Source organism: Epinephelus moara, chromosome 11, assembly GCF_006386435.1.
Source record: "Epinephelus moara isolate mb chromosome 11, YSFRI_EMoa_1.0, whole genome shotgun sequence".
NCBI lineage: Eukaryota > Metazoa > Chordata > Actinopteri > Perciformes > Serranidae > Epinephelus > Epinephelus moara.
In genome coordinates this window covers 17466514-17479007 of record NC_065516.1, presented here as the reverse complement: position 1 = coordinate 17479007, position 12494 = coordinate 17466514, and the positions used below count along the sequence as shown (strand labels likewise).

General features: G+C 43.0%; 1 protein-coding gene across 10 annotated transcripts in view; it reads left to right on the top strand.

Annotated features, from left to right (window-relative positions):
* The window catches only part of si:ch211-285f17.1 (sickle tail protein homolog), a 145165-nt gene that overhangs the window by 58810 nt on the left and 73861 nt on the right, over positions 1 to 12494 (top strand). Inside the window, exon 1 of one of the 10 annotated variants that reach the window (XM_050056201.1) lies at positions 2760 to 2907. The exons of the other annotated variants lie outside the window; for them this stretch is intronic. The gene's annotated coding sequence lies outside the window, so the exon portion shown is untranslated. Of the gene's footprint in view, positions 1 to 2759; positions 2908 to 12494 lie in introns of those variants that run through there. 10 annotated transcript variants of the gene reach the window in all.

Below are 12494 nucleotides of genomic sequence, written 5' to 3'. Positions count from 1 at the left end.
ACTGCGCTGCATACAGTTCACTGCACCTGCCTCCTGTTATCTGCTTCATAAATGACTTTCTGCTCTGAGTCAACATCTCTTTCTCATTCTTTATTATGTGACTAAAGCAGCATAAGAAATAGATGCTGCTGCACAAAGCTTCCACGCTGACACACCTGAGCCAAAGAGGGAGTGCGCGTTTCCTCTTTTCATGTTCGTGCTGTTTTGTAGCAACTGCTGCTTTGAAGTTTGGTTGTTTTGTGCATCTGAGCCCCTGAACAATGAGCCACAGAAGTGAATGTCCACATCGTGTCTGTTAGTGCGGGGCTTTGCTGTGCTTGTGTGCACAAGAGGAGGGGTCTGTGGAGGAGAGCGGCCTCCCAGCTCCAACACATGGTGCCCAGACTAAACAACAAGATGAATGTTTCCTGAGTCCAACCTGGCACGGAGGCACCCCAATCTGCCTGTGTGGCTTGACTGACTGACTGAATGAACTGCATTCAGAGCAGAGGAAAAGACAGGTTATTGGAGAGGAGAAAAAATGAGTAGAGTGGACAAGAGAGCAGAAGAGAAAGGTTTGGTTTGTTCATGAGAAGCTTGAATTCCACCACAGTAGCATCAGTTAAAATAACTCCACTTTATTACAAATTGGGTCTTATTTGCATAGTTTGGGCCGTGGCTTTTAGCTGTAGTAAAAGCATTGTACTCACTCAATTGATGGCTGAGCTCTTGGAACGCAGCATTGTCGCTAAAAAGAAGTCAGACGAGGCAGGTTATATAAGGAGTCAGACTGTTATGCAGGATTTAAAGGGGCACTCCACCAATTTTACACATCCAGTCCAGTTTACTCAATGTGAGGAGTACTACTCAGCCTGTGAAAACAGTTGTATAAAGTCCTCTGTGGCTCTGGTGGGTGCTCTCCAAAGTCAGTAAAAAATAACACTGATGATGTCATCGGGGTTATCTCTAATTGGGCTCGGAGACTGCAATTTTATAACAGAAAGAATAAAGATGAGGAGATTTTAAGATGTGGGTGTTTACCTGGCATAAAGGGTCTGATGAAAGCTGCTATCAAGTTGCATTATGGGAAATGACGGATCCAGGAGATGGATTTATACTAAGATGCCAGGTACTAAAAGTCAGGGTAACTTTTTTTTTCCTCTTTGGTCTTCTTTTCTTCTTTAATGACACTTTTTTTAGTCCCCCAGCTTTATGAAAGTGCTGTACTAAATCACTGGAGTGCCCCTTTAACACATTTCCGGTTTAGCCACATTTATTTGGAAGAGAAAACAAAGGTAAACACTGATTTTTTTCAATGTTGACCTACAGAAGTTTTTTTGTGCGTTCAGGGATTATTGCCAATATTTTGGGGTGCTCTTACTTTTAACTTTACCACCAAATTCAGTGGATCAGATGATCTCACTAAACTGTTGGCATGTTAAGCCTGATTTTCTGAGTATTTTTGTAAATAAATCTTGTTGCACTCCATCGTTGCAATGCCAACGTGTTCCCAGATCTCACTTATAACATTGGTGAGTACAATGTTACCATTAAAAAACAATTAAAAAGGCCCAAGTCAGACGAATTATCCTCTAAAGTCTACCGTGTAGGGTTTAATGGCATCTTGCAGTGAGGTTGCAGATTGCAACCAACTGAAACTTGCTAAGTGTGTAGGTGAAATGGTGGCTGACACAAAAATGCGAATTGCCCTACGGAGTCAGTGTTTACTTTGTCCATTCTTGGCTACTGTAGAACAACATGGCAGACTCTGTGGGAGAGGGCCCACTTCGCATGTAGATATGAACAGCTCATTCTAGGATAATGAACACTGGACCTTTAAGCTTATCTTCTAACTGTCTGTGTTAGCATTGTAATCCATTTCACTTCAATTTTGAACATATTTTGCTTCCTCAAGCTTTATCTTAAAAGTAAAACATTTGTTTCAAGTTATACGACCTGAATGCCTTCAGCTTTGTCTAAACTCTTCCACAACCCACAAGGTGTTGTCATCATGCAATGACGAACTGTTAACAACACCAACAAAAGCTCAGTGTGCTGCTGTCAACCTGTCTTCTCCCACACGTCACCTTTCACCTTGCAACTCTGCACCCCCCACATCGCACCTCCACCCTTTTTTATTTCACCCAAAAGCTTGGAAAGAGCAGGCCTGGCTGTGTTTGCCTGGCTTTAGTGAAACAGTGAATTAGAGGCTGGGGCTCTGGGAGAAGGGGTTGAGGTATCGTGGTGAAAACATTTGGCAGACTATGGGAAAAGCGCCTTGTTTTGGAGACAGAGCTCTGGGGCTCTCTGGGGGCTACGATGGGCTGAGCCTCGTTGCGGTTTGTATCAACAAGCTGTTGGATTTGGAGAGAAAGTTCCAGACACACCCCCAACCCTTACTCAACGCTCCTAACCCCCCTTTTCCCCACTCCTGAAAAAGTGTATCTCTCTCAGTGAAGACATTCAAGCAGGAAGCTCCCTCCATGTTCAGCCTACCAGCTCTGCTCCCATCCTCCGTCTTCAGCTCGTAGTTTGCTCCGTCTTCACTCTTCTCCTGATTGAGGAGAGCCAGACTCCGGGCAGTGGCAAGAGGTTCCGTCTTGGTTAAGAGGGAACACACACACAGACGTCTACATGTGACAAGCCCTTGCTAAACAATGGCTGTTGGCTGACGGAGAGGAGGGGGCAGAGGGGCAGCGGCGGTTTCTTGGATGGCCTGATTGGAGCATAAACAGCAGCCCAGGAAGTGCTGAAGTAAGAGAGGGAGAGAGGGAGGGAGGGGGAGCAGGGGAAGTGTGCAGATCTGCCGGGAGAGAGCAAAAAGTTTGGGACTGCGACGGTGTGTTGGTTAGTTTGTGTCACTCTGGTTGTGTCCAAGACTTTTTTTCTGTCAGGACGTACTGAACTGCAGAGAGCCAGACAGGAAAGGTGAGTAGCTGCATCTCATACCAGATCACTCTCTCACACCCAGATGTGGACTTAAAAACACACAGATGCTCAGTCATATATATGGCAGCACTAACAACACCCATTTTCTTCTCTGCCTCTTCCCTCTGTGGGTTCAAACTGTACTCTAAGGCAAATATCTTTGCATGCCATGAGAGGAGACTGGTTGTTATTAATGCACGCAATGTCATTTTTAAATTCCAGATGGCTTTTGAATGCCACTTAGCCTAGTGTTCTTAATGTGTGTGCAGTTTGCTGATGGTTTCCCCTGCCTCTGAAAGCTGCTTGTTTTGCATAGCTGTTTTTGTGGTGCCTTGAACTGCAGCCAGCCATTCAGTGCGTGAAGCAAAAAAAAAAAAAAGGGGACCATCTAATGTGTGTGTGGCTGTGTCTAATTAAGCTAATGGGGGAGACGAGTGGTGAGGGTCAGACCATGAGAGGCTGGACTTGAAAACATCACGGTCACTCTCACAAAACACAGTCCTCTGCACAGGCTATCTGCTTCATGAATCATCTCAGATTCAAGCACTCCAAAGAACTTCTCTTAATCTGTTTTCACCGCCTCACAATCTCCCTTTTCTAGATCACAGAGTGGTGACATTTAGAGATGAAAGTAGCTGATTGCAGATCAGATTTACTGTAGATTTGGCCATGTATGGTGCTGTTTGCTCTCTGGATCAAATGGATTGTTAAATTTCCCCAGTGGAGAGATGCTGCATTCCTCCTCTCCAAGTGAACATCAATGTCAATTTGCAGCTTCAAAGACGCTGTGTGCTCCTCACATCACAGGCAGAGCAGTAAACAGTTGTATATAGTGATCTCTTTTTATCTGAGAGCTGTGCCTACCAGTGGCTACTATTTCACTACTTTCTCGCCACGCTGCTAATAAAATAGCATTTTAAGCATTTTATTGTCTTAACAAGGCTATTTTTCCTGTCTGGAGCTCTCCAATACCGCTGGAATTGCTTTAACTTTTTCCGCTGTTGAGTAGATTTACATCTGGAAAAGACTGGCCTGTCCCAAGCACAAGCAAATGGAAAAATCAAAGTTAATTTCACAGCCTTTCACATGTACTTGTTTGGTATGAACCTCACTTAATGTCAAACTTGCTTTAAAAAGTCCTTTTTTATCACCATTACAATGGTTGGAAATCCACATAAATCAGCAAAAGCAACATCTTACCAGAAAAACTTGTTAAAAACCAGATTTCCTTGTTAAATTTGTTCTTTTTTTTCCAGTTGCAAAGTAGCACCCTTAGGCAGCCCACCTATTAGCCTTTGTTTTTGGCTTCGGTGCTGTTTTGTTTGTAATTTTGGAAGAATTAAAGTTTCCCTAGCGCTACTTTAACTAGTCAGGTGTTCAGCGATGGGTGTGATTTGTTGTGTCTCTTTCAGCAATGAGTATATCAACTCCAGCTCCCCCGCTGGGAGGGAAGGTAAACAGGTTTGGAGAGGAGTGCCTCGTCAAAAAGACAAATGAGCTTGCACCCTTGCACCCCTTCCACGGCCCCCGGACCTCATCCTTCATCACTCGTTTCGGCACTCTGACAGCGTTAGACTGTCTCTCACAAGTTTTCTCTGTGCTTTGCTGATGTAGCAAGTTGTCAATTTCTCACAAGACCAGAGGAAACTGTTATTAACTCTAAGGCAGTGCTCTGGCTGCCAGTTTAATTCAGCCAAACTATTTGTCTAAATGCTAGCATATGAGGTGCAGTGAGCTTGGCAGTGTTTTTACAAGCAAAGGCACACAGTAGCTCCTGACCATGTGCGTCCATTTGTCTGATATCGTTACGAGACACTAAGGTTACCTCCTGAGCACTTGATTACCTTGCTGGACTGCTCTCTTGCGTCACTATCCAGACATAACGGATCATGTCTGGATCTGAGCAGCAGATCAAGCACTAACCTGGGCCATATGTATTAGCTGATGCAAATCTGGGGCTGTGGAGTTTGATGGCTGCCACGGGACATTGAGCTCGGTGGAAACACACCTGGGCCAGTGGCATGTGGCCGAGCAGCGTCGAGGCCAGGGGAGGAGGGGGAGGCCTGACCAGGTGTTTCTGCTGCGAGCTGTCGGCGCTGTCATCCCTCATTGGGCCCCGAGCCAACTCGCGCCACGTCTCATTGAGCTTCAGGGTTTGATCAAACCTCATTACAGAGCTTTCATTTCAGCTCCTATTGGTGGTTGAGTTATGGATATGATAAACCATTCCCACTGAATTAAGCTCCTCAAAGTACACTTGTTTGTGATTGTAGAAAATAGACGAAGACGACATGAGCGGACACAGAAAAAGAAAGAATATGCTGTTAATGTATAGTTTGCTTTTAAATTAAAACAACATTAAAGGTTCAGTTTGCCCAAATAACACAAAAAAAGCCACTTTTTTCTGATTGTTTGAAAAAAGTGCTCCAATGAAAACTCCAGTCAAATGTGTGGATTTTTGAGAGCAATAGGACCACTGAGTCCGGAAAGAGGTTTTCTAAATGTCACTCCAGTGATGACAGCTAAAAGCTCTTGAAAACTTCCACTAAGTGGAACTTGAGCTAAGGATTTTTTGTTTAACTTTTGTCAAGGTCAAAATAAACCTTCAAGCTCAAGAGCTACACGATTGATCCCATTCAAGGTAGCGGAGCGCTGTATTGGAAGGCTTGGCCTGCACTGGCTCTAGTGCGCTTCCTCTGTGGGCTCCATAATGTGGAAGATCTGGGTAGTTTTATGCCCAGGAAGTTGAACTTTTGGCTTTGTGTGCCACTGGGTGGTTCAATGACAACCTATCGGAATGCTGACGTGCTTCAATGAAGTGGGTCCCAGAGAACAAGCCATGTAACCTTGGTTCCTACAGCACACTTCCAACAATGGATATCAGGAAGTTGACTACTTGCATTCGCGCCCACTCAGTCCTTTATAATGTGTCACTGTTTGGTTACAGAGACCAAAATAAAAAGGATGAGGCTTGGGACTGCGTCCTAATGTTGTGACATAGCATGCAAGTCTTCCTTGCTTGGTTTGAATAGGATGACATACTGCAAAGCAAAGCATTTCATGAACACTACCATGAGCTTTTCAACTGGACAACAGCAAGCAGCAACTACGCTGCTTTCAAGCCAGTAGTGATTGATGTGATGATTCATGTGATGAGCGACTAGAGCGACCAAAGCTGCCACAAATATTTTTGACAGTCCTGCCTCTTGTGCGTCCACGAGGGACTTTGCCTCTTTGGAAGCTTCTGGCTTGAACGTACAGTTAGGGGTGGATTTGACTCACAGACTTAAGTGACGCCTCGCAGCCCCGCCCTAAATTTATGTAACTTTTAGCCTTGATAAAATATGCCATTGAGACCAATTTTTTCTTTTTTTACCAGACTGTAAACATGTTTATTTCTGCTGTAAAGTTGGGCATTTTAACATGAGGCTCTATGGAGATTGACTCACTTCCAGAGCCAGCCTCTAGTGGCCATTCACCGAACTGTAGTTTTTGGCACTCGAAGTTCACAGAGGTTGCTGCTTGGAGCCGACCCTTTAAATGAAACCACTGCTGATTTCTTCAGTCCTAACTAAGTTAATCATTATTACCTCTTTGTTGTTTTAAGGTTTATTTAAATGCTGATGTCCCTCACAGGGTCACCTTACAGCATTCTGGGACAGTAAGTGTCCACTGCCGGTATCGTTCCAACAGTTTTGTGAAGTAAGCTTTTAAGATTTTTCCTGAGGTGAATTATGTTCTCAATTAGCTGATAAACTAGCTGAAAAACTGATCTCGTCCTCTAGGAAGATTTTCTATCATTTCAGCGGCTTAGACTAGAAGCTGTCCTCATGGCCAAAACAACTTGAGTCTAATAGAGGTGGAGATGATTGCAAGGTATAATCAGACAGAATCTCTATCACATTAATTGACTCCTACTCGTTGTAAATTGACCTCATTTTGAGCTAAATAATTTTTGGCGGAACAGTTGAAGGCGCTCTTTGAAAGTCTTTTATTCCTGCGATGATGGTAAGAAAGTACAGTATATAACAACTTATCTCGCCACCCTTTAAAGGAGCAGAAGATAAGCCGTTTCTATTATACACATAGACTCTTTGCGTTCCTCTTGGATGCAAGTGAAATGACTTTCAGTCTGCCGCTAATGTCAACATTTTAATGACTTGTACAGAGAAATGTGACAGACCAGCAGAAAGTGATTTAATAAGGCTGCGATTTGTAGTTCAGCTAATAATGATTCATTACCGTCACTCTTTTCAGTTTTGCCTTTTTCCCATGCTCTTTTTATTTGATATTCATAACTGGCCTGCATGGAATTGGATGATTGTTTCAACGAATGGTGGAAATCTAAAGCAGAGAACAACAATTTTTGCTCCAGCTAAATATCTTGGGATGCAAAAAGTATCTCTCCTGCAGAGTTCCAAATAACAAGTAGACGAAGCAGTGATATTGCAAATGTGTTTCAGCGATGTTGTCTTTTATTGTTGTACTGCTGGGAAATGGTAGAGGCTTATGTTAGACCTCAGCATTCACTGCAGTCAATGCTGTAGGCTTTGCTGTGACAAGGATAATCCACAGAGGAAAATCATGCTTCCTGTTGTGACGTCAGATGCTGGTGGAGCTAATGGAAAATTTGCCAAGACATGAAATTAGATTTTTTTTGTAGGCCCTGCTTGCAGAGCGCATATTAGGAAAAGTCACTTTAAGTGAACCGTAAATGGGTGGAGTCATCACATTGAGACAGCTGTTAAACTTTTTTTTCATTCAGGAAATAAGTCTTCATTCTTGTAAAAATGACCTACTTAGATGACAAACACTATTTCATGCTTACCTCACTCTTTACTCCCTCTTGGCGCTCATAAGTTTCACATACTTCATTGACTCCACCTATTCAGTGAAGTCATTTGTTTGACCATCTCTTCTCTCTCTGGCAGTGATGAGAAGGGGGTAAGACAAATGTTCCCCCACCCACAGGCTCAGACAGAGGCGGGAGAGGCTCAAGCCGACTCTGTTCTGACACTCTTCAGTCGCTATTAACCCCCCACACCCCCATCTCTTTTCTCCCAGTGTAAACATCCCCCCGCCTTTTCCATCCGTCCACTCCTTTAGGCATGTGGTTTGACGTGGTGCCTCCCCCAAAACACAGGAACATACCAGGGCAGTTATTGTCCAGTGACAGACGTGCTTTGTGTCAGCGTGAACACGAGTTGTATCTTTTTGTCCATCTGTCTCCAACCGTCTCCAAGCAAATCGATCTTAAATGAGAGTGGAGTGGCAAATCTAATGAGGCCAGGTTGATATTAGAGGGAAGATGTATAAGTGCACCTGTAATTATAATTTGTCTCTACAAATCTTTAAATGCCCTTTTGTGTCAGGCCTGTAAAACTGTATTTGCATATGTCATTGTCGTTCTTTGAAAGCATACAAAGCACTCGAGGGTTTTCTGTCCGCATAAAGCGTTGTTAATTAAGAAAAGTCTGAATTTGAGTATTAAAGCTGCTTAATCCCAATAAATATGGATGAGACTTGTGTCCTGAGCCCATTTAACAACCTGCAGTGTCTCGCCCTTTTTCCTTAGATGTTAGTTTTTTAACGTTCTCTATCGACCAAAATGACCGCTCGCTAATGAGTCATTATCGTGGCATAATTTCATAATTACCCCTCTGCCTGACAAGCTTAATACACTCTCATTTAGCCACAGTTGAGATTATAAAAGTCCTATTCCTGAAAATATTCTGTAAAGCCTGTGACACACAGGATGTTTTTGTTAAACCGGGCTATTCTAGGAACAGCGGCAGCTACCTGAGCTGGAAGTTTTTGAGGAAACTGTCGTCTACTTCTGCGTGGTTTGTTTTGATCTGTTTGGAGAAGTCCTTCCTGCTCTGACTGATAAAAAGACTGGACCATGTAAATACTGGAAAGAGGCCCAGAAGAGTATCAAATAAAACCATTACAGGCTAAATGTAGTGACAGATATACAGGAGTTGCTATTTTTGCACCGCGTGAGGATATGTGAAGGCACAGAATCGAGTTTGTTTATTCTGAGGATTTAACTTAAGTAGAAGTAGGATTATACAAGTCCGACACCTCTTAACTTCAAATCCGTGCTGCAGTTGATAAAATATTTTTGTTGCATATGATAGACGCAGCATTTGGTGGCTGCAATACTAGTTTCTTATTTCTCAAACAGGAGTAAATAGTGTATCTGTGGAGGACTATTTTCAGTTACGGATTCAATGTGCTTGCTACTTTCTACAGCACTAGGATAGTGTCTCTAGGATCAACTCAGAATAGTTCCCATGTTCATCGGAATAAAGGAACATGTGTGTGACATTCTGGCTCAGGTAATGGGCTCTCAGACAGTTGGTGTATAACAATGGAGGTCAGTGACAGTGATCCCTAACCTGGGGAACTTAGGGTACAGTTACAGTACCAGATGGTACATGCAAATATTGTAGATAACAATTTGATAATAAGATTTTTTTTAAAAATCCATATATTGAGTCAGCTGTAACTTGAACACAGTCTGTTGAGAGTATGTAATTAATTGTTAGCAATCGAGCAGAGAAGTTGAAATAGTTTACTGAAAGTAACGTAAATGCTTCAAACGTAGTTAAAAAATAATGACTATACAGTTCAAATAGTTAGCTTGCTAAAAGTAATTGATAAATAGTATAAAAAGTTCACTAAAAGTAGGCTGAATGAATATGCAGTTAAAATAGTTTGCTAAAAGTAATGGCAAAATTGTTGAAATAGTAGTTCTGTAATTATAAATTCAAATGAGCACATTTGGAACCTGATGGGTGGTGCTGATGATGGGGTAGGCCCAATGGAGTTCATCTGTCAGGGGTGTGGGGGTATTGGTGGCATTAAAGAATTGGTGGCAATAAAGGCCGACTGTTCTGTCACCTCACATTGACTCTGTCTGGGCCAAAAACTTGCACTGAACACACCGCAAAGACAACAGCCAACCCGCTGACTAGCATCTACATTCTGCGCCTGCATAAGAAGAAATAACTCTCCATACCAGCAGGTGGCAGTAGTCTGTATTTGTCATTCAAAAGAGAAACAGAAGACCAACAAGATGGATTAAAGATGCTAGTTAGCCAGTTAGCATACTAACAACAAACACAACTCCATCTTAGAAGAACACATTATATTTACTGTGCACTAGCAAACAGTAACACAAACAGTTACAAACCGTTTCTGCTAAAGAGCTCAATACCTAAAAAAAATTCTACCTAATATAACAAGTTTGATCTGATCTGACTGGAACTGCCATTGTACTATCTCCGATGCTGATTCAACTTGCTGAATCAGCAAAAAAAAAAAACGCTGATAAGGGCCAACTTCTGCCAATGGCATGGGACACAGCGCAAAAACTAGGGTGGCAGATGTTTACCGACAGCCCAACATTGACCTGATGGCCGATCGACAGCTTGGTGCATCAGGCTACTCTAAGGACACATTCACACTGGCGCTATTTGGACTGCTTTAAATGAACCGTGGTCCACTTCCACGGATAGTTTGGTTCGTTTGGAGTGGTGTGAACTCTCATTCAAACTCTGGTGCGGACCAAACAAGGGAATCCTGGTCCGCTTGAAAACTGGGGGTCTCTGTTCACTTGCAAGTGAACCCTGCTCCGGTTCGCTGACAGTGGGAAATGCAAATGGACTATCCAGTGAACCAAAGAGAGGAAGTGAACCAAAGAGAGGAAAAGCGCAGTGCATTTTGGGTAGACAAAAAGACAAAGCCAGCAGCGCAAACTGGGAGAAGCAGGGGTAAAAAAAGAAAAAGTTGGAAAATGCAGACGTGGAGCAGTGAGGAGGTGCAGGCACTCATTGATATATGGTCAGAGGACTATATATTGCAGTTGCTTGTGGCTACCCACAATGGATTTCTGTTTTCGGTCCTGGCCAATCGATGAGCCGGGTTTTCTTATTCCTCATACTTTTTTTCTTCCTGGTAAGTGGTCGTTTCGGGCAATACCGCCCCCAAATGAGCAGCTGTTGTAACTGCGTGACATTGTTCATATTGGTTCGGTCCGCTTTAAAAAGTGCAGTGTGAAAGTGAACTGAACCAAATGAAGGTGTTAAACTTTTCGGCATTCCCCGCCCAATCGAACCGAGTCCCCCGGACTATCCTGGTGTGAATGTGCCCTAAGAAAAGGTTGGGAAGCACTGGTCTGTTGCACAGAGGAATAAGCTAGATTTTGGCTCAACAGGCAATACTTGTTGATAAGGTCACTTTTGTTGGATTTGTTGACAAAAGCAAAAATTAAGAATATTGCCAGACACAATATTCAATCATGTGGGTATTATTATTATTATTATTATTATTAATAAGCTTTATTTACCTTTGTCTTCTGCTCCAGACGGCACTCTTGTGCCAGTGAGCTATTCCACCCCAGGCTACCCTCAGTGTAATGAAAGTTACTCACAAAACCTGACATTTTCAATGTTGTAGTAAGTCTTTTACCTTTCGTCTTCACCTCAAGACCTTGAATGGGTTTCATTAGTATTGCCAGTGTTAATAAAAGTTTAATATGTCCCTAGTGTGAAAATATTTTAGCAGTCTTTATAGCTGAAAATCATAATAGTTCTTTCTAATATTTTTTTTTCCATTTCAGCCTGCCCAGTTTTGACGCGGTTCTCATCTGAATTTTTATCTTAGAAGCTCTTTCACAACATTATATTTTAAAGCTCGTCTTTACAGATATTATCTATATTATGTGGCAGTCAGAGGGTTTACCAGTCTATCATTACATTTCCCATAAATGGGGGAAACTATGGCTGGTAATTGGTTTGCTTAGAGTTTCCATTCCCCCAAGATCCCACTCTGCGTCTACCTTAAAATTCAAGGCCACAGACATTCCACGAAGTTCTGAACATTTCCATTAGTTTTTATAATGGCAGGAAGAGGGGAAACAGACCCTTAATACACACATTGACCCACACACCAACGCACAGTTCCGTCCCCTGTGCCTTTTGTCACCTTTTCTTTGCACTTTGTTTCGAGGTTTCCTTCCCGTCAGGTTTTCCTTTCACAAGAGTGTGTATCCTCCCCGGCAGCAACACAACAATGCCCCGCTTCATTTCAGCTCTCTGAGACCTGAGACCGCAGGAGCCAATGGGCTGCCAGGCACATGCTAAAGCCATTAGGTGGTGGATGACGGTGGTTAGCCGCAGAGGCATCGCAAAATAACCATCTCACTATGTATGAAGCCGAAGGAAGGGATGGGGTACTGTGTCGGCCGTCTGCATGTGTGTGCACGTGCCTGTCTGACCAGTGAACTGCCAATCATCCAACAAGCCATTCAAAAGGAGGAATGTGCGTTTACGTGGTTTGTTCACATATGAAGAGATCAGTTCATATTACCCTCTGTTAAGGCTTCCTGCGAATTTAGCCGAAAGCTCCTCACTATCTGCTCAGGCAGACAGATCCCAGCTATGGTTGAGGAGGCCTTTTATTATTAGACTCAGACACATCCCATTTGGTCTCTCAGTCAAGCTCAGACAGTTTGATGGAGGACTCTCTGTGGAGCTGGAGAATGACTTAATTACAGTCACTATCTCAATCTGAATTTACTG